The sequence below is a fragment of the Orcinus orca genome, chromosome 16, assembly GCF_937001465.1.
Source record: "Orcinus orca chromosome 16, mOrcOrc1.1, whole genome shotgun sequence".
Lineage (NCBI taxonomy): Eukaryota > Metazoa > Chordata > Mammalia > Artiodactyla > Delphinidae > Orcinus > Orcinus orca.
Window position 1 is genome coordinate 31,234,848 of NC_064574.1, and position 23,583 is coordinate 31,258,430.

The 23,583-nt window shown below is 38.0% G+C and overlaps 1 protein-coding gene across 8 annotated transcripts in view; it reads right to left on the bottom strand.

Moving 5' to 3' along the window:
• The window catches only part of RNF24 (ring finger protein 24), a 141,987-nt gene that overhangs the window by 94,710 nt on the left and 23,694 nt on the right, over nt 1-23,583 (bottom strand). Inside the window, exon 2 of one of the 8 annotated variants that reach the window (XR_007472214.1) lies at nt 11,831-22,980. The exons of the other annotated variants lie outside the window; for them this stretch is intronic. The gene's annotated coding sequence lies outside the window, so the exon portion shown is untranslated. Of the gene's footprint in view, nt 1-11,830; nt 22,981-23,583 lie in introns of those variants that run through there. 8 annotated transcript variants of the gene reach the window in all.

Genomic DNA, 23,583 nt, shown 5'->3' on the forward strand with positions numbered 1-23,583 from the left:
TGGAAGTTCCACCTCTATCCAGCAGTAAAAAGGTGACTGAACCCTTCCCCTCTGAGGTTGTGACAGAGGAGGTATAGTGCAGAATCAGGAGTTTACCACTATCCTGCAGCAATAAGCATTCCTACCCCTCCCAGTCAAGGAGGTATCAGTGAAAGCCCAGTGGAGAGCTGGAACTCCCAACCCTGCCCGCCAATAACAAGGAGCTCCCCCACTCCCCTGTCTCCCTGAAGGGAGAACCTGGACTTCTAGCCTCGCCTGGCAGTAATGAAGTGGTCCTCTATCTTTTTCACTGCCAGAGCAGTGTCAGAGGAAGCCAGGTAACACAGAAAGTTTAAGTAAAATCCAGAAACTTATACATAATATACAAAATGGGCAGGTTTCAACTGAAAATCAGTCATCATACCAAGAACTAAAAAGATCACAGACTGAATGAAAAAACAATCAACAACTGCCATAACTGAGATGACAGAAATGTTAGAATTTCTAACAAAGATTTTAAGGCAGCTATCATAAAGATATTTCAACAAGCAATTACAAACATGTTTGAAACAAATGAAAACATGGAAAAATCTCAGCAAAGAAAATGAAAACACTAATTTGAAAAGATATATGCACCCCAATGTTCACAGCATTATTTACAGTAGCCAAGATATGAATGCAACCTAAGTGTCCATCAACACATGAATGGATAAAGAAAATGTGGCATACACACACACACACACACACACACACACACACACACACACAGGAATATTTCTCAGCCATTAAAAAAGAATGACATTCTGCCATTTGCAGTATCATGGATGGACCTAGAGGGAATTATGCTTAGTGAAATAAGTCAGAAAAAGACAAATACTGTATGTTATCACTTATATGTGGAATCTAAAAAATAAAACGAATGTATAAAACAAAACAGAAACAGGCTCACAGATATAGAGAACAAACTAGTGGTTACCAGTGGGGAGGGGAAAGGAGGGAGGAGCAAGATAGGGGTATGGAATTAAGAGACACAAACTACTATGTATAAAATAAATAAGCAACATACAGCACTGGGAAATACAGTCAGTATTTTGTAATACCTTTAAATGGAGTATAATCTATAAAGATATTGAATCACTATGTTGTATACCTGAAACTAATATTGTAAATCAACTACACTTCAATGACGAGAAAAGAAAACCCTGAAATAAAAAAAGTCTCAGCAAAGAAGACCAGAGAAGAACAAAACAAAAATTTTAGAACTGAAAAATACCGTAACTGAAATAGAAAACTCAGTGGATAGGCTCAGCAAGAGAATGAAAGAGAAAGAGGGAAGTGTCAGTGACCTAAAAGAATAATAGAAACTACTCAATCTGAACAACAGAGAGAAAATAGATTGAAGGAAAAATGAACAGAGCCTCAGGGACATGTGGGACTATAATACAAATTTAACATTCATGTCACTGAATTCCCAGGAGAGGAGAAAGAGGGCAGGGCTGAAAAAGTACTCAAAGAAATGGTTGAAAACTTCCAGAATTTTGCAAAAGACATAAATGTATAAATTCAAGAAGATGAGCAAACAGAATAACCACCCCTGCCAAATCTACACCAAGACACATCCAGTCAAACTTACTAAAACTAAAGGAAAAAAAGGACACCTTGAAAGCAACCAGAGACAAATATGTACTATCTTTAGTGGAAAAACAGTTTGAAAGAGAGTAGATTTCTCATTAGAAATGATAGAGGCCAGAAGGAAGTGACACAACATTTTTCAAGTGCTGAAAGAAAAGAAATGTCAACCCAGAATCCTATATCTGATGAAAATATCCTTCAGGAATAAAAATCAAGACATGCTTACATGAAGGAAAACAAAGAGAATATGTTGCCAGCAGACCTACTCTGAAAGAATGACTATGGGCAATCACCGTGTGTTCTACAACTATTAAATAAATTTAATTTGGCATTAAAAAATTCACCAAAAAGAAAGCTCCAGGCCCAGATAATTTTACCAGAGAATTCTACCAAATGTTTAAAGAAGAATAAACACCAATTCTTGACAATCGCTTCCTGAAAATAGAATGGAACGTTTCTCAACTCATTTAAAAAAAAATAAATTTATTTATTTATTTTTGGCTGTGTTGGGTCTTTGTTGCTGCACACGGGCTTTCTCTAGTTGCAGAGACTGGGGCTACTCTTCATTGTGGTGCGTGTGCTTCTCATCACGTTGGCTTCTCTTGTTGCAGAGCACAGGCTCTAGGCATGTGGGCTTCAGCAGTTGTAGCACGAGGGCTCAGTAGTTGTGGAGCACAGGCTTAGTTGCTCCGCAGCATGTGGGATCTTCCCAGACTAGGGCTCAAACCCGTGTCCCATGCATTGGCAGGTGGATTCTTAACCACTGTGTCACCAGGGAAGCCCTCAACTCGTTTTTTGAAGCTAGTGTTAACCCTGACAGCCAAACTAGATAAGGTCAGTGTCTCATGAATACAGACACAAAAATTCTTAACAAAATATTAACTAGTAGAATTCAGCAATATATAAGAAGTTTTACACCATGACCAAGTAGGGTGTATTCTAGGGATGCAAAGCTAGTTTAATGTTAAAAAAAATATATATATAATCCACCATATTAAATGGCTAAAGAAGGAAAAAAAATCACACGATCATATCAACTGATGAAAAAAACAAGCGTCTGACAAGATTCAATACTCATTCATCATAAGAACTCCCAGAAATATAGGAATAGAAGGGAACTTCCTCACTTTATAAAAAGCATCTACAAATAACAAACAAAAAAATCAAACAACAACAACAAATACATGTGCTAAAATGTAGCAAGCCACATGGACTTCCCTGGTAGTGCAGTGGTTAAGCATCTGCCTGCCAATGCAGGGGATATGGGTTCAATCCCTGGTCTGGGAAGATCCCACATGCTGTGGAGCAACTAAGCCCGTGCACCACAACTACTGAGCCAGCGCTCTAGAGCCCGTGAGCCACAACTACTGAGACCGTGTGCCACAACTACTGAAGCCTGCACACCTAGAGCCTGTGCTCCGCAACAAGAAGCCACTGCAATGAGAAGTCCATGCACTGCAACGAAGAATAGCCCCCGCTTGCCATAACTAGAGAAAGCCCACGCACAGCAACGAAGACCCAATGCAGCCAAAAATAAATAAAATTAAAATCAAAATGTAGTGAGCCACAAATGGGATGAAGGAGAAAAATGAAGCAAGAAAAACTCGATCACTTCAACAAAATCTAGAAAGGAAATACGGGGTAGTAGTCATAAGAGAGCAAATGAAAGAAATATAAAATAAAATGGCAGTAACAAGATCTAAAGTTAATTATCAGAAAAAATGTCTCCCTATTAAAAGAGACTCTAAGATTACATAAATACAATTATCAGCTATAAGCTGTTTATAAGAAAACACGTAAAATGATTCTAAGAAATTTTTAAATGAAGGTGGCAACACAAAAACGAAGAAAAATATAGCTGGCAAATATCAGAAAAAGTAGGAATGCCAATTTTAAAAAGAGTAGAAATGAAGGCAAAAAAAGTTATATGGGACAATGATTTTTTTTAATGTTATCTATTTATTTTTGGTTGTGTTGGATCTTCATTGCTGTGCACGGGCTTTCTCTAGATGCGGCAAGCGGGGGCTACTCTTCGTTGGGGTGCATGGGCTTCTCATTGCAGTGGCTTCTCTTGTTGTGGAGCACGGGCTCTAGGCACACAGGCTTCATTAATTGTGGCACGTGGCTCAGTAGTTGTGGCTTGCGGGCTCTAGAGCACAGGCTCAGTAATTGTGGTGCACGGGCTTAGTTGCTCCACGGCATGTGGGATCTCCCTGGGCCAGGGCTCGAACCCATGTCCCCTGCATTGGCAGGCGGATTCTTAACCACTGCACCACCAGGGAAGTCCCGACAATGATGTTTTATAGTGATTAAAAAATTATATACATATATAAAACTAAATAAAGTGTAACAGACACAAAGCTTAATATAGCATCAAAATACAGAAACAAAGGTTATTAGAAACACAGAATTTGGTAAAAACATAATCATTGTGGGAGCCTAATATACCTCTCTTAGACTTTAACTGGTCACAAAAAGAAACAAAAAAAGAGAGACAGACAGGATACAAACAATACCATTACCAGATAATAAGCATATATTTAGAACTTTGTATCTTTTAAAGTGAATCTGGAACATCTACATTTAGATAAACTGATTTTTTATAATGTCATAAAGAACATTCAGAAGAGTAGAAATAGGCCACATTATGTGACTATGATGCAATAAAATTAACTCAACAGTAAGAAAGATAAAGAAAACTAACTACTAGGAAATTCAAAAGATAATCTGAAATGACTTGAGTCCAAGAGGCAGGGAAAACAAATTATAGACTATTTAGAAATTGATCAAGTTGGGGGAAAAATTCTTGTGCTGAGAAAAAAATACATAATCTTCAATACATGTATTATCTATCTAAAATGGATTACGAAAATACCTGAAAAAAAGAATTCACTGTAGAAGCCAGGAAAAGGACAAATCAAACAAAATAAACCAGAAGAAGGGATTAATAAAGGTCAAACAAAAATATATGAATGAAAACAAACCAAAAAACCCAGAGGGGAATTGAAATCAACCAACAAAATATTAAGAATGAGGGGCTTCCCTGGTGGTATAGTGGTTGAGAGTCCACCTGCCAATGCAGGGGACGTGGGTTTGAGCCCTGGTCCAGGAAGATCTCACATGCCGCGGAGCAGCTGGGCCCGTGTACCACAGCTGCTGAGCCTGTGCTCTGGAGCCTGTGAACCACAACTACTGAGCCCACATGCTACAACTACTGAAGGTTGCATGCCTAGAGCCCGTGCTCCACCACCACAATAAGCCCACACACCGCAATGAAGAGTAGCTCCCACTCGCCGCAACTAGAGAAAGCCTGTGCACAGCAACGAAGACCCAGTGCAGCCAAAAATAAATAAATAAATTTATAAACAAACACTAAGAATGAGAAAGAGCTAAAAACTATTGATATGCTGAGATTAAAAAAAAATCTATAAGAGAATTCACTTAAATCTAGATTAAATGTACGATTTTATAGGAATATAAATAACCAAAACGGGTTCAAGAAGAAATTGGGAAAATATAGAACGCTATCTTCACAAAAAGGCCGCAGATCCTGATGGCAATCGAAGTGGAACTCCATCTAAATTTGTACAGATTAATTCCTCTGCTATATAAATTGATCCAGAGTATAGAAAAGAACAAACAGAAGGATGGAAAGCATTCCAACCCATTTAAAGACGTAAGCATAATCTTGAAACCAAAACCAAAACTACACAGTGGATTTCAAAAACTTGAGGCCTATGGGCTGAATCTGACCTGTGAACATGTTTTGTTTGGCCTATACAAAGTTCTAAATGTTGAGATAGTTTAAACTGAAGAGATTTAGCATAAAATTTGCAATTTTCCAGCTTTACATGGAAAAAGATCAGAAGATATGGTAACTCTGGGCTTTATTCTTTCATGGCAACAATTGGTTAGTGCTGAGTGGCCTTGGGGGCCTCCAAGCTGCCATGTTGTTGCACAATTGGGAGGAGACCTTACAGTTGAGTGTTGAGTGCAGCCCTGGGCCTAGGTCAGCATGCTTTCGTTTGTCACTATGTTCACCATTGCTTATCACTTCCTAAGTCTGAACCAAATGTTGGTGGTCACTTATTGTGCTTACGCTGTTATTTTCTCAGTGAATATAAATATTTCTACCTCTATCAAAAAACCAAAATAAAAGAAATCGAGGACTGCACAATTTTGTTTTCTACCCAGTGTACTCAAATGATTCAATTTCCTGCCTGATGCTGTTGACTTGTCGGCACTGAGTTTGTGCCCCTGCTTTATGGTTTCTAATGTTTGATTTCCCTGCATCAGATTGCAGAAATACTCATATTCCTTTTTAATATGTAGATGGTTTTGCATCTCAAATTTAAATGTTTAAGTCATCTTGAATCTATGGCATGCAAAAAAGATCTAAAACTGTTTTTCCAAATGGTTAGTCATTTGTTCCAATAGCATTTATAAAATTCTTTCTCCACTGTTTTAAAATTATACTTTTTTCACAGTCACTTTTTGTACACGCCTGGGTCTGTTTCTGGATTTTGTAGTCTGTTCTTTTTTTTCTATCCATGATGTCCTGAATCAGTACTCAATGTTTTGTTTTAATATAACTTTAGCAAACCAACAATTCATACACGATAAGAAAATTTACTTCCATCATTACTCTTTCTTTTTAATATTTACAAGCCTATTCTTAGACAATCTTTTTCAGATAAACAATTTAAAAAATATCATGTTAGGAAGTTGATTGAAAGTATATTAAATTTATAGCTTACTTTAGGGAGAATGGGTCTTTATATACAGGCACACGATATGTTTTTCATTTATTCTAGTCTTACTTTATGGCTCTCAGTAGATTCACATAGCTTTAGTCATAAAGGTTTTATACTTTTCTTTAGTTTATTCCCAGTTTTATTGTATATATTTTTGTTACTGTTATGATTGGGATTTTTTTTCCATTATATTTTCTGAACTTGTTATTCCTGGCATGGAGAAAAGCTACTGCTTTTTGTATATTTATTTTGGAGCCTAACCTGGAAAAATTTTTAGGGCAGGTGCAACTAACTGCCTGCATAAAAATAAATCTTAATAAAGCACCCACAGAACACTCAGCTCTGAGCAGTGAGTACTCCATGAAAAACTAGCTGCAAAAAATACACCAAGTCAACTGAACACAGTGACTTTCTATAGTGACTTTTTACTTATATATCACCTAAAATAATTATAAAAGATACATATCACCAAATATAACTTGTATTTTGAACTAGCTGATCTAGAGATCATCTTTCTGGCAACAAAACAGCAAACTGGCAATTTGTCTGTCAAGACCCTGCCCAAACAGGACAGTGCCAAAACACTGTGCTTTGAAGATGTAATCGTTTTATTTTCTAATATAACCAAAGGTGGTCTTGTGAACAAACTGTAAGTTTGAGAAAACCAGGACACGTCCCTGTTTTATTCAGTTAGAGTATAGAAACTAATTGCAGAAGAGATCTTTCTCTCAGACCTATGACTGAGTTTCAGTTAATGAGTTACAGTGTGGCCTCACTGGACTGGCCAGTACCTGGCCCTACTGCAATAACCTGAGCCTGAGAGAATTAGATGGCAGGTTCTATGTCTGTATTAACAGTCAGGGGTTGACATGGAGCCTCTGCAGCTCAGCCTATAGCTGACTGGTCTGCACCATATCAGTGGCCACTAAAACTGTAAACACATCTATTATTAGTTGGATTTGGTATATTTCACTGCTAAAGAATATAAGCATTTGCTTGAATATGCATAAATTTTCCCTGGAAGGATATTGAAATTGATAACATGAGCTGTTTTTGGTGAAGGGACAAGGAACCTAGAGAGGACAGAGTCTTTTGAGATATATATATATAAAAATATATATATATACATATATATACACACACACACACATATATGTGTATATATATCCTTTTATATCTTTTAAATTTAAAGTAAAAATAAAATCTGTGATATATTTGACCAATATTTATCTACAGCTGCATATGAAAGCTAACAGAGACAATGGTAGTAAAGGATTTAAGAGAGAAAGTGTTAGTACAAGTCCATCTATATAGAAGCATAGATTATATATGTATAGAATTAAGCATACATTTCCTGCCGTTTCCAGTGTGTGCCAGTTAATGTCAAACACTTAGGTCCCCCGGAAAGCACCCCTACACTAGGAAGAATACTTCAAGTGTAGCAGAGAAACACTTTTAAAAACCACTTATATTTATTCTAACTTTAAATTCACCAAAGTTATACACTTTTAAATTCTGTTTTCCTCACATGACTACCCTGGTCAACATTCAAGTTTACCTGAAAATTCTATTTCTCATGGCAAATCTATAAATTGGCAGTCTTGTGAGCTTTTGTTAGCAAGATCTTCCTAGGCCTCGGTTATCCCTGAGTAAAGGTAAGGTTGCATTTCTGTATGTGTGGAGGCCCAGATCCTGGAATGCGCCAACTCAGGTGGAGTTTCTGTACTGAGATGTTTTGTTCCTGAATACCTAAGCTACCACTCCTGCATCACTACCTCACTTCCTTTAAAGTGCTCCAGTCTCTACCACTTACATTTCAGAAGTTTCCTCTGCATTCCCAGTCTTTTATAACTTTCTCTGGTACTTGTCTGTTAAAAATTCTTCTCAGGTATCAGGGTTCAAAAATGTTTTATCTTCAAAAGGCAGACAGCTAGGCAAGATAATTGCCTGGTGTTTTGTAAATATTTCTCTAAAATATCTTCTACTATTTGAGTTGCAAAGTCTGAGGTCATTCTTATCTTTTATTCTCCAGAGAATATTTCTTCCTTTCCAGTTTAAAGGGAGGAAATATGGGGATATATGTATATGTATAGCTGATTCACTTTGTTATAAAGCAGAAACTAATACACCATTGTAAAGCAATTATACTCCAATAAAGATGTTAATAAATAAATAAATAAACTGGTAGGTAGGTATATGGGTATACTGTCTTTAAGTGCCAAATCTGGAAAATAAGTATGCCATAAAATCTCAATCTGTAGGCAAAGGTCTATTTTTCTCTTCAATAACTTCTTCAGTTATTCTTTTACTGAGCCTTCCTCCTATTTGCAATCCACCCTCATCCTCCCAATTATTTAGAGGAGATTTGCAGGAGAAAAAACTAAGTTTACAGATTTGTTATAACCTATTTGTCTATTCCATTTGTATTTTAATCTGGATCTTTCCATCTCAGTTAGCTTCAATTTTACTGACTGCTCTATTATTTTGATGCCATTTTTTTTTCTTAAGGGATGTTGTAAATTTCTTTATACTTTTTATCACAGTGCTTTAGGTTTTTGTTTTGTTTTTAAATTCTAACCAATTCCTTTTAATAGTCTTTGTGTCTTTTATTCTTTTCAGCCTTATTATTGATAATTCCATTCCTTTGGCAATTTTTTTTTCTTCTGTTTCTTCTATTACCATTGTTTTCTCTGGGTCTGTACACAGCTTTTCTCTTTTTTTGGTATTGCCAAAGTTCTAAAATCAAGCCTGAGGTGCTATCTTTGTTTATCATAACTGAAGTTTGTCTTCTTAAACATTTTTAATTTCAGATGTCTGTTATTTTGGTGGGTCTATTTTTACTCTGCCATAGTCAGCTCCATAAAGACTTTCCCTCCATTTCTGTGTAATTATAAAGTTTCTATTTTCAATTTGAATTATTCCATAAGATCTTTATGAGACTTCACTTTGATGATGGGTAAAGGGTTCAGATTTGATGTCTTGTACTGCCTGTGGACTTCTATCCCAGACACAACTATACATGCACTGTAATCTCACAAATAATCTGTTTATTAGCCTTTAACTATTGACTTCTATTTAATTCACAGTCTTGTGATTAAGAATTCTTTTTAAAAATTTATTTTTGGCTGTGTTGGGTCTTCATTGCTGCGCACAGGCTTTCTCTAAGTTGCAGCGAATGGGGGCTACTCTTCATTGCGGTGCATGGGCTTCTCATTGTGGTGGCTTCTCTTGTTGTGGCGCACAGGCTCTTAGGTGTGTGGGCTTCAGAAGTTGTGGATCGTGGGCTTTGGAGTGCAGGCTCAATAGTTGTGGCGCATGGGCTTAGTTGCTCTGCGGCATGTGGGATCTTCTTGGACCAGGGATTGAACTGTGTTCCCTGAATTGGCAGGCGGATTCTTAACCCCTTTGCCACCAGGGAGGTCCCTAAGAATTGAACTCTTAAAAGTATGGGTTGTAGGAAAAACAGCACAGGGTAATGCTGAGATAGGTGGAGGATGAAATGAAAGACAAGTTGTAAGGGAGAAAAATACTCTTAGGTTGAACTTCACATCATAATTACACCAAGGTAGTGAAAAGAAATAAGAAGCAATGAGCAGTTCTCATCCTCAATATGAAATAAACCTTAGGTGTAATACCTGCTTAACTTTAGTAAAAAGCTGATTCTTCCCCCCAACAAAACAACAAATCAAAATGCAATAGGAGGGAATTCCCTGGCAGTCCAGTGGTTAGGACTCTGTACTTCCACTGCAGGGGGCATGGATTTGATCCCTGGTCGGGGAACCAAGATCCCGCATGTCACATGGTGTAGCCAAACAAAACGAAACAAAACAAAACAAAAAGCAATAGGAAAGCAATGCCTACATTACTCAAACCATACTCTAATTACGTGTGAATGTTTAATTTTCAACATCTCTCAAGTTTGACGAATGGGCCAGTGAGTAGAATCGGATCTTATTCTCCATTAATGGCTTATCATCTCCTGGTTCTTGTACAGGTGGGCATAATAGACACTTGCAGAGCACAAAACAAATATAATTCTTAAAAATTTGATTAAGTGCTTCTAGGTGCTGGAGTAAACAGTATTTACTGTTGATGTAATGTTAATCTATTTATTTATTGGGATTAATATAAAGATGGATCATGAAAAGAAAAATCCTTAATATGAAATATTTTGAAAAAATTTTTGATTGGGTAATAGATATGTTATTTGAGAAATGTTTATATCCTTTCTGTTCCTTCAAGAAAACCAACCTGATTGTAAAGAAGGAATTAAAATTATTATTTACTGATGATAGTAAAATAAAGACCATTAAAAGAACAAAAAAAGAATACTAATAAATATACACAATATATATTAAGAATATATGAAAGATACAAAAGAAGATGTGAATAACTGAAAACATATATCTGCTTCTTGGTTGTAGAAACGCAATATTACAAAGATGTCAATTTTCCTTAAATCTATAAATTTAATGCAGACACAGTAAAAAAATACCGACAATTTGGCTCTTTCTAGAGAGAGGAGGGTGGTTATAGAAGCTAATTCTAGTTCAATAGGAAAAATGAAAATGAGAGACTAGCCAGAAATATTCCAAAAAAGAAAAACCTGTGTTATTACCACATGAATTGACAGGTTAACAGGACAGAATACAGATACAGTAGTTAGTCATAGCTGCTGTCTGCCAATATCTTCAGCTTTCCATCTAGGCACATGTATGACTACACTTCCTGGCCCTCTTATAGTGGGTGAGGCCATGTAATGAATACTCGTCAATGAGTTGTAAAGGGAATCAATGTTTGTTACTTTCAGGCTAAACAATATTTATTGATGGTGTGAGACTCTCCAGAGCCCTCTTTTCCTTAGCCATGACAACAGGCAATGTTCAAGATGGTGGCAGCTTAATGTTAGCCTAAGTTTTTGAGTAAGGAGATGTGGCGTAGAGCCCCTAGCTGACCAAAAGGAAAGACATTTCTTGTTACAAGCCACTAAGATTTTGAAGTTGTTTGTGACTAAGGCATAACTTAGCCTATCCTGGCGGATACAAGAAAGTTGAAGAGCAGCCCACATTCAAGCAGAAATCTAATATGTCATAAAGTTGATATTACCCATTAGTGAGAGTAAGCACTCTCACATTATCAGTGAAACTGTCAATCAGTAAAATTGTCAGCCTCCATGAGAACAACTTAGCAAAATTATACAGGGACTTACCCACTGACCCAGCAATTCCACATTTAGGAATTTATCTTTCAGATGTGCTTCCATGTGTACTCAAAGTGTTCTTGAAGAAACAGCAGTGAACAGTCTTGAAGCAGGATCTTAGCACCCTGCCCAGAAACTGAACCTGAGTAGCCTGGATGAAAAACCAGAAATCCTAGCCACTAGTACACCAGGCGCTAGAGGTTAGAAGCAAAGTTACCCTGGCTCTTGCCTTGTTTGGAAGCAAGAATGTTTCAAGGAGGCAAAAACTGTAAAAACAGGTACAAAGTTTATTATTAGAAGCACAGCACAACATGTGGGAGAGCACACAGAGAAGCAGTTCACTTATTTAAGGCAGGAGCAAAACAGGAATACACACCCAGAGAGAAAGGGTTTGGGCATCCTTCCTAATGAGGAGGAATGCAGTAAAGAGGTGGTTAAATCGTTTATGTAGGGGCAGTTCTTCTGGATCTTAGTTTTCCTCTGGCCAATTATCTCACTTCTTTTCCACATCTGAACTGCCCTAGGACCCTTCCCTATATGCATGCGCATCTTTTTGTCAAGATGAATTCCAGCACAAAGGCTAAATGGAGTATGGCCACACATATTATGGGATGATGCCCCCTCCCTTTTTGACCCCTGAGGAGCCTTCTTGTGCGTGTGTAGTCAGGGACGTTTCCTTGATCTCAGGAGTGATAGATGTGGTCCTCTTATCTCTTTATTCCAGCAGACCTTAGCTCCTGCCATTAATTTTGTCCTTGGAGTGTCTAGGGAAAAGAAAGTTCCAATTTACTCTGCTTGACAAACTTCAGCTGCTCAGCCCAGGGGCCCATCTACTGCCTACCTTAAATGACACACATGTACCAAGGTCTTCTTTCCAGCCTTGCTTGTAATAGCAACAGGTTGAAAGCAACCTAAATATGCAACTGGTTAAGTTATAGTATATAACCATAATCTAATTTTGCAATTGTTAAAAAAAATGCTCTGGATCTATGGATGTGCTGATTTGGCACAGTTTCCATTATAATATTGCTAAGTAAATAAAACAAAAACAAGGTACAGAACAGTATATGTGGCATATTACTATTAATGTAAAAAGAGGGCTTCCCTGGTAGCGCAGTGGTTTAGAGTCCGCCTGCTGATGCGGGGGACACGGGTTTGTGCCCCAGTCTGGGAAGATCCCACATGCCGCGGAGCGGCTAGGCTCGTGAGCCATGGCCGCTGAGCCTGCGCGTCCGGATCCTGTGCTCTGCAACGGGAGAGGCCGCAACAGTGAGAGGCCCGTGTACCGCAAAAAAAAAAAAAAAAAATTGTTTATGTAAAAAGAATGAAGAGAGAAGCTAGTTTTGTATATGCCTAAGAAGTCTCTGGAAGGGAACATAAAAAACTGGTACCAGTGATTTGTCTCTGACAGGGCTGGGAGGAGACTGACTTTTCACTGAATATTTGTTTATGATACCTTTTGTATTTTATAGCACATATACATATTACATATTACTTATTAAGGAGAATAAAATAAAAATCTAACTGTAAATGGGAATAGAAAAAAGGTTCCCTGTGTTGTTTGTGAAGATTTGTAAGGCTTTTTCAAACTTCATTCTTATTCAAAAGACTTGGTTGAAAACCCTGGCCTTTTCTGGATAGATTTGGTGAGGAAAATTTTCTGCAAAGATTATTAGATATTTCATAAATATCCTGTAGCTATCTGTCTTAAATCAACATTTGCTTAGACAAGGTAATTACTGAATGATAATTTAAATTCCTCCTTTACAATTATGTATATATAAATTGTTTCTTCTCTGAGTTGTCTACTGTCTCTAGAACAATGTTAAAAATAACATTAAGAATGGACATTCCTGTCTTATTCGTAATCTAATGAGACTGCTGTTTTATCAGTAAATAGGATGTGTATAGCTTGAGACAACATACATATACACAAACACACTTACCATGTTAAGAAGTTTCCATCTATTTCTAATAAACTACGTTTTACTGAATTGGAAAATGCATTCTTTGAGGATAACAGAGATTTCACTCATTCATTTTATCAACTCAGTAACAATTAGTCTTTTTAATATTTCTCTCTACTCAAAAAAGCACTTGAGGAGACATCCCTGGTGGCACAGTGGATAAGACTCTGCACTCCCAATGCAAGGGGCAAGGGTTCGATCCCTGGTTGGGGAACTAGATCCCACATGCATGCTGCAAGTAAGAGTTCATGTGCCACAACTAAGGAGCCCACATGCCGCAACTAAGGAGCTGGCGAGCCACAACTAAGGAGCCCACAAGACGCAATTAAGGAGCCCACCTGCCACAACTAAGACCCAGCACAACCAAATTAAAAAAAAAAAAACCACTTGAGGACTACTGATGAGCATCTCTGACTTCACTAGAAGATCTTCTAGGGACTTCCCTGGTGGCGCAGTGGTTAAGAATCCGCCTGCCAGTGCAGGAGACACAGGTTTGATCCCTGGTCTGGGAAGGTCCCACATGCCGCAGAGCAACTAAGCCCATGCACCACAACTACTGAGCCTGTGCTCTAGAGCCCGCGCACCACAACTACTGAGCCCATGTGCCACAACTACTGAAGCCCGCGTGCCTAGAGCCCATGCTCTGCAACAAGACAAGCCACTGCAATGAGAAGCCTGTGCACCACATCAAAGAGTAGCCCCCACTCGCCGCAACTAGAGAAAGCCTGTGCACAGCAACAAGGACCCAACGCAGCCAAAAATAAATAAATAAATAAATAAATAATTTAAAAAAAGGATCTTCTATTTCTTTGACTTCTTTTGGTCTTGGCTTTAGATTGGGATTTGTGAAAAAGAACTTCATTGATCTCTGTGAGGCTGCTTTATAGAAGCGAGTAAATCAACAGACAGTAGGCACAGCAGGGAGAATACTTAGGATCTGGTTGAAGCCACACAGCAGCTCTTCAGCAAACACTGAATCAGAGCATTTAACCATCTGAAATATGTACTTAGAATCAACTTTACATCTCTCAGGTGTAAAATAAAAAAACAAAATTTCATCACAGACAGTTGGCAGCACTACTTAAATACTTTCACTGAGCTCCTTGTTTTCAATTCATTATAGAATAGTTTACTTTTGGAAACAAACTACAAGGTTAGAGGTCTCATATAGTTGATGGATTGGAGATTGTATCTTTCTAGGGTCTCTCTTGAAAATAACTCCATAGATTCCATTGATGGTTTTCGCTTTAAATTTCAGGAAACTAACAACCTGGGGGCTTTCATATTTGAAATGCTCTTCCTAGGGTCATGACTTCCAAAGCAAAAGGGTTAGACACCGGCTTAAATAAGTAAGAAAAAATGTGCATGTAAAATCTCTATATTAAATAGACTATAATGTTCAGCTTACTACTTTGTGTTTCTTAGTCATATTGATTCAAGTTCAAACTTATTGTTAATAATCAAATATTCAAAATAGCATAAGCACAATTATAAATATATCACCTATGGATTTTGATTGCACTCAGTGCAGCAATACAATTAATCTAGGAAAAATCACCTCAGGAGACCCAGTTGAACATATAATCCCCCAAACTGGGGAATCTTTTTTCCTTCAAACAATTCTTTAAAGGGTCTTCCTCAGTGGTCCAGTGGTTAAGACTCCGCCTTCCAATGAGGGAGGCGTGGGTTTGACCCCTGGACGGGGAACTAAGATCCTTCATGCTGCGTGGTATGGCCAAAAATTTTAAAAAATTTAAAAAACAATCTTTTAGGATATTAATCAAAATAAACATTTTACATAATGTTTTAGAGAGTCTATGACTAGCATTCACATACATAAATATCATTTAATCCTTATAATCACTGTGGGGTAGGTATTATACTCAGAAGAAACTGAGACACAGAAAGGTCAAGTTGGTTGCCCAAACTGAAACTACTAGTGAGTGGTAGAAGAGGGACTGAAACCATGTCTGAATCGAAATCCTTTACTCTTCCCATGAGAGCCTGCTGCTGCCTTCCATGGACCTTACTAAATTTGCACTGGACAGTGTTTGAATGAACGCACAAGTGAAACAATTTCTGTGACTGCTTCCTATGGGCAATGAGCATGCTGATACATCCAGCGTTATCTTCACTGCTTAGAGAGAGAGGCCCAAGAAAGGCCAATACTGTACTGTAATTCCCAAAGAATTTTGAACAGTGAAAAAAATATACGTATATATGTTTTAAAAAACTTTTAATTTTGAAATAATTTTAGATTTACAGAAAAGTTCACAAGTTCCCACATACACTTTGCCTAACTTCCCCTAACGTTAAAATCCTTTTTTTTAAAAAAAAATATTTATTTATTTTGGCTGCACCAGGTCTTAGTTGCTGCATGCGGACTCCTTAGTTGCGGCATGCATGCTGAATCTTTTAGTTCTCTGACCAGGGATTGAACCCTGGGCCCCCTGCTGGGAGCGCGGAGCCTTACCCACTGGACCATCAGGGAAGCGCCCCCCCCTCCTTTTCTTGACCCTAGGAAGAGAATTTCAAATACGAAAGCCCCAAGGTTGTTGCGGCATGCAGGATCTTAGTTCCCCAACCAGGGACAGAAACTGCGCCCTCTGCAGTGGAAGCAGGGAGTCTTAACCACTGGACTGCCAGGTAAGTGTCCCCAGTGGTAAAATCTTACACAACCATAGTACAATAACGGGAAATCAACACTGGCACAATACTATTAACTAAACTTCACACTTTACTAGGCTCCAATTCAAGATCCCACATCACATTTAGTTATGTCTCTTTAGTCTTCTACAATATGTGACAAAAAACCATGACTTTTAAATTAAAATTAATCAAGGTTTATTTGATTCTGAAAATGTCATGGCATTTCTGGAAACAGTACTGAATATTGAAAACCTGCCTTGGGAACTGCTGGGTCTATGTGAAAACAAAGAAAACATCCTGAAATAAAGAGCTACAGTGGCCCTACAGACGGAGAAAAGAGTCACTCTTTAAATAAAAGGAAGAGTTGGCTGTAATAGTCTGACTAGGTCAGTTATATTTAATATACCTGTCCACAGAAAAGAAGTCAACAATCAGTTATAACTCTCTGGAAAAGCACAGGCTACCAGATAGAAATCAATACAACTCTGTTTAATGGAGCAGTCATGAAAGATTAATTTGTTTTTAAATTAAAGGACATGAATTTGTTCTGTCTATAGATAAGGTAACTTAATAACTAAATTCAAGTATACTAAGGTTATTAGAAGGCACTAAATTTCCCCTACATATGGACCCCTTTTTCTAAACTGTAGCATAAAAGTTGCTGAGTTGTGGTGACTCTAATTCAAACCCTTAACCCTTTGGAAGACGCACAGTCTCTATATGCTATTAAAGTTACTCTGGGAGAAGTGGCAAGAAGGTCCTCTATAAACCTGGATAGGTTACCTCCTATTCTTGAGGGTTCTGGGTTGAGCACATTAATTCCAAGACTTTACTGGTGAATTCTCAATTACCAGAAAAGGTAATAGTTTTTCGGAATTCCTACAGGAGCTCAGAATCCCTGAAGAGGAAAGATTAGAAGATATAAACTGTATGTACTAAAACTGAAACAAGGAAGTTTAGTAAATCACAAGCACTTCTAGAGTGGTAAAACAAGAACAAGCTAACAAATAAAAAATTGAAGATTCTGTTAGTGTTCAGCCTTAAAAACAAGAGAATATAATGTCTTTGTGGTTTAAAAATTCATCAGCCAGGAAATAAGGATAATTCAGAGGGTTCCACAGCAGTAAGTGGGCTCCACTGAAGATGCCACAGCAGAGGCATTAACTGCAGACTTGAGCTTAGCCACACCCACCACTAAGACTGTAGGCAAGTTTAAATTTCCTCATGTGTAAAATGAGGATAGTTAAAACAACTGTCTCTGGGGGATGTGCGTAGCATATAGTGAGTGCTCATCATCACTAAGGTCTATTGGTTCTTTGGTGCAAGGGTAGCATTGGGGTTAGTGTCTAAATTTTCCTGAGTCAGGGATAATTTGGGCCTGGGACACATTTCCCTGGGCCACTCTGGTTCAGATCCAAATCTTTGAGACTTGGTCACAAGTGTATATTGATTGATTGATTGATTGGCTGTTTTGGGCTCTTTGTTGCAGCGCGTGGGCTTCTCCCTAGTTGTGGTGCATAGGCTTAGTTGTCCTGCGGCATGTGGGATCTTAGTTCCCCGAATAGGGATCAAAGCAAGTGGACTTTCTTTCTTTTTTTTTTTTTAGTAGATCTTTATTGGAGTATAACTGCTTCACAATACTGTGTTAGTTTCTGCTGTACAACAAAGTGAATCAGCCATATGCATACATATATCCCCATATACCCTCCCTCTTGAGCCTCCCTCCCTATCCCACCCTTCTAGGTCATCACAAGCATAGAGTTGATCTCCCGGTGCTATGGTGCTGCTTCCCACTAGCTAACTATTTTACATTCGGTAGTATATATACGTCTACGCCACTCTCACTTTGCCCCAAATTGCGCCTCCCCTCCCATGTCCTCAAGTCCATTCTCTATGTCTACGTCTTTATTCCTGCCCTGCCACAAGGTTCATCAGTTCTATATTTTTATTTTTTTTTAGATTCCATATGTATGTGTTAGCATATGGTATTTGTTTTTCTCTTTCTCACTTACTTCATTGTGTATGACAGACTCTAGGTCCATCCACCTCACTACAAATAACTCAGTTTTCTTTTTTTTTTAATAGATATTTATTGAACTATAATTGCTTCACAATACTGTGTTAGTTTCTGTTGCACAGCAAAGCGAATCAGCCATATGCATACACATGTCCCCATATCCCCTCTCTCTTGAGCTTCCCTCCCATCCTCCCTATCTCACCCCTCTAGGTCATTGCAAAGCACTGAGCCAATCTCTCTGTGCTATGCTGCTGCTTCCCACCAGCCAACTATTTTACATTCGGTAGTGTATATATGTCGACGCTACTCTCACTTTGCCCCAGCTTCCCCCTCCCACCCCATGTCCTCAAGTCCATTTTCTATGTCTACCTCTTTATTCCTGCCCTGCAACTAGGTTCATCAGTACCATTTTTTGTTTTTTTTTTAGGTTCCATATATATGTGTTAGCATACAGTATTTGTTTTTCTTTTTGACTTATTTCATTGTGTATGACAGACTCTAGGTCCATCCACCTCATTACAAATAACTCAATTTCATTTCTTTTTATGGATGAGTAATATTCTATTGTATATATGTGCCATATCTTCTCTATCCATTCATCTGTCGTTGGACATTTAGGTTGGTTCCATGTCCTGTCTATTGTAAATAGTGCTTCAATGAACACTGTGGTACATGTCTCTTTCTGAATTACGGTTTCCTCAGGGTCAATGCCCAGTAGTGGGATTGCTGGGTCATATGGTAGTTCTATTTTTAGTTTTCTAAGGAACCTCCACACTGCTCTCCATAGTGGTTATATCAATTTACACTACCACAAACAGTGCAGGAGGGTTCCCTTTTCAACACACCTTTTCCGGCATTTATTGTTTCTAGATTTTTTTTTTTTTTTTTTTTGCGGTATGCGGGCCTCTCACTGTTGTGGCCTCTCCTGTTGCGGAGCACAGGCTCCAGACGGGCAGGTTCAGCGGCCACAGCTCACAGGCCTAGCCGCTCCACAGCATATGGGATCTTCCCAGACCGGGGCACGAACCCATATCCCCTGCATCAGCAGGCGGACTCTCAACCACTGCGCCACCAGGGAAGCCCCTGTATGTCTTCTTTGGTGAAATGTCTGTTTAAGTCTTCCACCCATTTTTTAATTAAATTGTTTGTTTTTTTGATATTGAGCTGCATGAGCTGTTTGTATATTTTGGAGATTCTTTGTCTGTTGTTTCATTTCAAATATTTTCTCCCATTCTGAGGGTTATCTTTTCGTCTTGTTTATGGTTTCCTTTGCTGTGAAAAAGTTTTTAAGTTTCATTAGGTCCCATTTATTTTTGTTTTTATTTACATTACTCTAGAATGTGGGTCAAAAAAGATCTTGCTGTGATTTATGTCAGAGAGTGTTCTGCCTATGTTTTCCTCTAAGAGTTTTATAGTGTTTGGTCTTATATAAAGGTCTTTAATCCATTTGGAGTTTTTGTGTATGGTGTTAGGTAGTGTTCTAATTTCATTCTTTTACATGTAGCTGTCCAGTTTTCCCAGCACCACTTATTGACGAAGCTGTCTTTTCTCCATTGTATGTTCTTGCCTCCTTTGTCATAAATTAATTAAGTAACCATATGTGTATGGGTTTCTCTTTCTATCCTGTACCATTGATCTATATTTCTGTTTTTGTGCCAGTACCATACTGTCTTGATTACTGTAGCTTTGTAGTATAGTTTGAAGTCGGGAGCCTGATTCCTCCAACTCCATTTTTCTTTGTCAAGATTGCTTTGGCTCTTCAGGGTCTTTTGTGTTTCCATACAAATTGTAAAATTTTTTGTTCTAATTCTGTGAAGAATGTGATTGGTAGTTTGATAGGGATTGCATTGAATCTGTAGATTGTTTTGGGAAGTACAGTCATTTTCACAATATTGATCCTTGCAATCCAAGAACATGGTATCTTTATCCATCAACCTTTCATTTCTTTCATCAGTGTTTGTTGTTTTTTTTTAAATTAATTTATTTTATTTTATTTTTGGCTGCATTGGGTCTTCGTTGCTGTGTGCGGGCTTTTGTCTGATTGCAGCGAGCAGGGGCTACTCTTCATTGTGGTGTGCAGGCTTCTCATTGTGGTGGCTTCTCCTGTTGGGAGCACAGGCTCTAGGCATGCAGGCTTCAATAGTTGTGGCACATGGGCTCAGTAGTTGTGGCTCATGGGCTCTAGAGCACAGGCTCAGTAGTTGTGGCACATGGCCTTAGCTGCTCCGTGGCATGTGGGATCTTCCTGGACCAGGGCTCGAACCCGTGTCTCCTTCATTGGCAGGTGGATTCTTAACCACTGCGCCACCAGGGAAGCCCTCATCAGTGTTTTATAGTTTTCTGAGTACAAGTCTTTCGCCTCTTTAGGCAGGGTTATTCCTAGGTATTTTATTCTTTTTGTTGTGACGGTAAATGGGATCGTTTCCTTAATTTCTCTTTCAGATTTTTCATTGTTAGTGTATAGGAATGCCAGAGATTTCTGTGCATTAATTTTGTATCCTGCAACCTTACCAAATTCACTGATTAGTTCTAGTAGTTTTCTGGTGGCATCTTTAGGATTTTCTATGTATAGTATCATGTCATCTGCAAACAGTGACAGTTTTACTTCTTTTCCAATTTGTATTACTTTTATTTCTTTTCTTCTCTAATTGCCATGGCTAGGACTTCCAAAACTATGTTGAATAAGAGTGGTGAGAGTGGACATCCTTGTCTTGTTCCTGATCTTAGTGGAAATGCCTTCAGTTTTTCACCATTGAGTATGATGCTTGCTGTGGGTTTGTCATATATGGCCTTCATTATGTTGAGGTAGGTTCCCTCTATGCCCATTTTCTGGAGAGTTTTTATCATAAATGGGTGTTGAATTTTGTCAAAAGCTTTTTCTGCATCTATTGAGATGATCATATGGTTCTTATTCCTAAATTTGTTAATATGGTGTATCACATTGATTGATTTGGTTTACTGAAGAATCCATACATCCCTGGGATAAATCTCACTTGATCATGGTGTATGATCCTTTTAATATGTTGTTGGATTCTGTTTGCAAGTATTTTGTCAAGATATTTGCATCTATGCTCATCAGTGTTATTGGTCTATAATTTTCTTTTTTTGTGATATCCTTTTCTGGTTTTGGTATCAGGGTGGCTTCGTAGAATGAATTTGGGAGTGTTCCTCCCTCTGCAAGTTTTTGCAAGTTTGAGAAGGATTGGTGTGAGGCCATGTGGTCCTGGTTTTTTCTTTGTTGGAAGATTTTAAATTAAAGTTTCAATTTCATTACTTGTGATAGGTCTATTTATATTTTCTAATTCTTCCTGGTTCAGTCTTGGAAAACTGTACCTTTCCAAGAATTTGTCCATTTCTTCATGTTTGTCCATTTTATTGGCATATAGTTGTTTGTGGTAGTCTCTTATAATTCTTTGTATTTCTGCGGTGTCAGTTGTGATTTCTCCTTTTTCATTTCTAATTTTATTGATTTGCATCCTCTCCCTTTTTTTCTTGATTAGTCTGGCTAAGGGTTTATCAATTTTGTTTATCTTCTCAAAGAACCAACTTTTAGTTTCATTGATCTTTGCTATTGTTTTCTTTGTTTCTATTTCATTTATTTCTGCTCTGATCTTTATGATTTCTTTCCTTCTACTGACTTTGGGTTTTCTTTGTTCTTCTTTCTTTAGTTGCTTTAGGTGTAGGGTTAGATTGTTTATTTGAGATTTTTCTTGTTTCTTGAGAGACAGAATTGCTATAAACTTCTAGTCAAGAACTGCTTTTGCTGTGTCCCATAGGTTTTGGGTCATTGTATTTTCGTTGTCATTTCTTTCTACGTATTTTTTAATTTCTTCTTTGATTTCTTCAGTGATCTCTTGGTTATTTAGTAATGCAGTGTTTAGGCTCCATGTATTTGTGGTTTTTACAGTTTTTTTCCCTGTAATTGATCTCCAATCTCATAGCGCTGTGGTCAGAAAAGATGTTTGATATGATTTCAATATTCTTAAATTTTCCGAGGCTTGATTTGTGACCCACAATGTGACCTATCCTGGAGATGTTCCCTGTGCCCTTGAGAAGAAAGTGTATTCTGCCACTTTCAGGTGGAATGTTCTATAAATATCAATTAAATCTATCTGGTCTATTGTGTCATTTAAAGCTTGTGTTTCCTTATTTATTTTCTATTTGGATGATGTGTCCATTGGTGTAAGTGGGGTGTTAAAGTCCCCTACTATTATTGTGTTACTGTCAATTTCTCCTTTCATGGTTGTAAGCATTTACCTTATGTATTAAGGTGCTCCTATGTTGGGTCCATAAATATTTACAATTGTTATATCTTCTTCTTGGATTGATCCCTTGATCATTATGTAGTGTCCTTCCTTATCGCTTGTAACAGTCTTTATTTTAAAGTCTATTTCACCTGACTGAGTATTGCTATTCCAGCTTTCTTTTGATTTCCATTTGCATGGAATATCTTTTTCATCCGTTCACTTTCAGTCTGTACATGTCCCTAGGTCTGAAGTGGGTCTGTTGTAGACAGCATATATATAGGTCTTGTTTTTGTATCCATTCAGCCAGTCTGTGTCTTTTGGTTGGGGCATTTAATCCATTTACATTCAAGGTTATTATCTATATGTATGTTCCTCTTATCATTTTCTTAATTGTTTTGGGTTTGTTTTTGTAGGTCTTTTTCTTCTCTTGTGTTTCCCACTTAGAGAAGTTTCTTTAGCATTTGTTGTAAAGCTGGTTTGGTGGTGCTGAATTCTCTTAGCTTTTGCTTTTGCTTGTCTGCAAGTGGACTCCTTTCTGAAGTGACCCAGACAGAGAATTTGGGGAAACAAGAGTTAGTTTAGGTACATTTCTTCAATAACAATTTCCAGATTGCTAATCTGTATAATTCAAAAGCTTATCCAGTTTTGGATCTTAATTTTGTAGGAGGAATACATAGCCTTAATACAGCATCTAAGATGCTTATGACTAACTCAGCAAACCCCAAATAGTTATGAATACAGCAAAGTGTGCAGGCTGCCAGGTAGTTAGACACTTGTGACAATTACTTTAAGTTTCTAAATATTATAGTCCTAAGCACGGCCTGAAAGTCTCTCCCCTTTGCCTACTGGGATCATTTTGTTCTTTTTTTTTTTTTTTTTGGTACGTGGGCCTCTCACTGCTGTGACTCTCCCGTTGAGGAGCACAGGCTCAGTGGCCATGGCTCACAGGCCCAGCTGCTCCACGGCCTGTGGGATCTACCTGGACCGGGGCATGAACCCGTGTCCCCTGCATCGGCAGGCGGACTCTCAACCACTGTGCCACCAGGGAAGCCCCATTTTGTTCTTTTAAGAAAGATATAGGAAGATGTCATCCTTAAGACGATTTCAGGCAGACAATGGAACAGATGAGACAATGGCA